Genomic DNA, 2,899 nt, shown 5'->3' with positions numbered 1-2,899 from the left:
TTAGGGACGACACTCTAGAAATAAAAAATGGTTGTCTCTGGTAAGGAGACTGAGAATTTCTGGGATGAGAAATACAAATTTGTGACTTTTCTCACTCCAAATCATTTTGTTTTCGAGGAGAAAAAAATGGTGTAGATGATAGAGGCTCTGTTCATCTCTCTGGCTACCAAATCAACATTGTGATGGAAACAAGGAGCAGCAGCAAAGAAAATTGCCTGGGGTGTAGATGAACAAGTCATACAACTAGGGAGAAATCCAAGAAAGCACTCTGCAATGGCAGAAGGTAGGACAGGGTAAGGTCGTGGGGCTGCCTGGTCCCGAGCGGCTAAGTGAGTTGGAGGCTGCGGCAGCGGCAGAGGCAGTGACAGATGCCTCTTAAAGGGGCCACATCTGCGAGTGGATTTTCGTGGTGACAGACCTGACGCTCTGAGCACCAGCGCCCATTCGGCTGCGCTCAGGGGGCACGAGGGACTTACAGGGAGATATTGTCGGTGTGAGGGTGGAGACGAGACTTGCTCGGTACAGAAGTGCTGGAGGTATCCATTGTTCTTTGTTGAGCCCTCCCCACTCCCAGTGTGCAGACACAGCACTGCCATAGCTGTGACATCATCAAACTGTATCACAGAGGTCGCTCCACCCAGAGGATTCCCTGAAATCCTGTCTCCCCCAACTCACGGCCCCACCCAAGACACATCCAAGTGTATCCTCAGCGAGTCAGGTGCTCCTTGCTGAGACTCACACTGGAGGCAGCCTTGGTTTCTGGTGTGGCCTTTTGAGGCAACTATAACCACAGCATCTGTGGACTGCTTGCTGAATCTTAACAGGTGGCCCCGGAGAAGTAGAGGCTTGAATTAAGTTTGGCCTGCAGCTGATCCCCTCTCAGGACTATGCCACTGGACATCTACTTCACAAACGCATACTAATAAGACTGGGAGACTTAGGAGCTTTGCTTAGCACATAGAAACAGACACGGAAAGGCAGCCAAAATGAGAAGACAAAGAAGCAGAAACCATATGAGAGAACAGAACAGAGATCCAGATATAATGGAGTCAAGTAATCTAACAGATGCAGAGTTCAAAACGCTGGTTATAAAGATGCTCAATGAACTGTTGGGAAGTGTAGATAAATTCAGTGAGAACCTCCACAAAGAGATAAAAAACATAAAATTGGAAATGGAAATATTAAAGGGAACCAGTCTGAAATGAAGAACACATTATCTGAGATGAGAAGTATCTTAAATGAATAAACAAAGGAATAAACAAAGTGAATAAAGAAGAGGATCACATGCCCTATCTAGAGCACAGGAAAGCCAATCAGGACACTCAATCAAAATGGCAAGAAAAAAGATGTCAAGACTATAAAAACAATTTAAGGAGGATATGGGACACTATTAAGGCTCCAAATATTCGTCTGATCGGCATAACTGAAGAAAATCAAAATGTTGAAAAGCTGTTTGAAGAAATAATGATGGAAAACTTCCCTAACCTGGTGAAGGAAATGGACATAAAATCCCAGGAAGCTCAGAGGATTCCAAAAATCAGGGATCCAAAGAGGCCCACACCAAGACACATCATAATTAAAATGCCAAAGGTTAAATACACAGAAAGAATATTAAAAGCAGCAAGAGAAAAACAAATAATTACATATAAGGGAACACCCATATGACCGGAAGCTGATTTCTCAAGAGAGACTATGCAGGACAGAAGGGCTTGGCAAAAAAATAGTCGAAAGAATGAAGACCCGGGATCTACAACCAAGAATAATTTATCCAGCAAAGCTATCATTTAGAGTTGAAGGACAGATAAAGTGCTTCCCAGACAAAAATAAACTAAAGGAATTTACTACCGCCAAGCTAGAATTATAGGAAATGTTGGAGAGACTTCTTTAAGAAGAAAAAACATGTATCAAAAATAGAATAAAGAATGGTAACAACCACATTCCCATCAATAAGTACCTTAAATGGTAAAGAATTAAGTGCTCCAACCAAGGGATGGAGTGGCTAAAAAAATAAGAAAACAAGATCCCTAAATACGAAAAAGAAGAGAATGGAAGCAGATATTGCTTTGATGAACCTAGAAGGTATTTAAGTCAGACAGAAAGATAAACACTATATGATTTCACATATATGAAAAATTTAAGGAATGAAAAGAACAAACTAATCAAAAACAGACTCACAAATATAGTAGACAATTTGGTGATGGACAGAGAGGAAGGGGTTTGGGGGGCTGGGAGAATGGAGTGAAGGGTTAAAGATGTACAAATTAGTAGCTGACGGATGGTCACGGGGATGGGAAGCACGGCATAAGGAATGCAATTAGCATTAATACGTTGGCTAGGTGGAGGGTCAGGGGAGGGAGGGACTAATTGGGGGGATAATTTTACTAACTATATAGATGTCTAACCAATGTACTGTATACTCTAATTTTTTTAAAAAAGCTGTGTTTTGATTTCAGGAAAGTTGTGAAATTTACTTTTCCATCTATTAAACAGATAACTGTATCTGTGCTATGTTGCAATCTATTTTTTATTTAAGAAAAAGTTCACTGTACATTCTTTCCATATTTCTGATATGTTTACCTAGGTAGACAGCCATTTGTTTTGTCACTCTGGGTATCTTCACTTGTGACTACTTTATCTTCTGCTGTTGTCCCAAGATGACCCATTTGTGGTGCTATTTGTGCTCTGCTCTGATGGAGCTCTGGTGTCTGGAGAAAGGACACACGCCTTCTGGATGAGTGACAACGTTGTCCTCGGAGAAAAGTAGCTATTCAGGTCAGTCAAATCTCTTTCCTCATGAGCTCAAATTAAGAATTCTTATGTACTGAATAGTGTTAAAAATGTATTTTTTGGATCAATAACTACATGAAAAAATTGTTTTGTTTTGGGAGTTACGTTGAAC

Source organism: Pteropus alecto, unplaced genomic scaffold, assembly GCF_000325575.1.
Source record: "Pteropus alecto unplaced genomic scaffold, ASM32557v1 scaffold45, whole genome shotgun sequence".
Classification (NCBI taxonomy): Eukaryota; Metazoa; Chordata; class Mammalia; order Chiroptera; family Pteropodidae; genus Pteropus; species Pteropus alecto.
Note: the sequence above shows the minus strand (reverse complement) of the source record.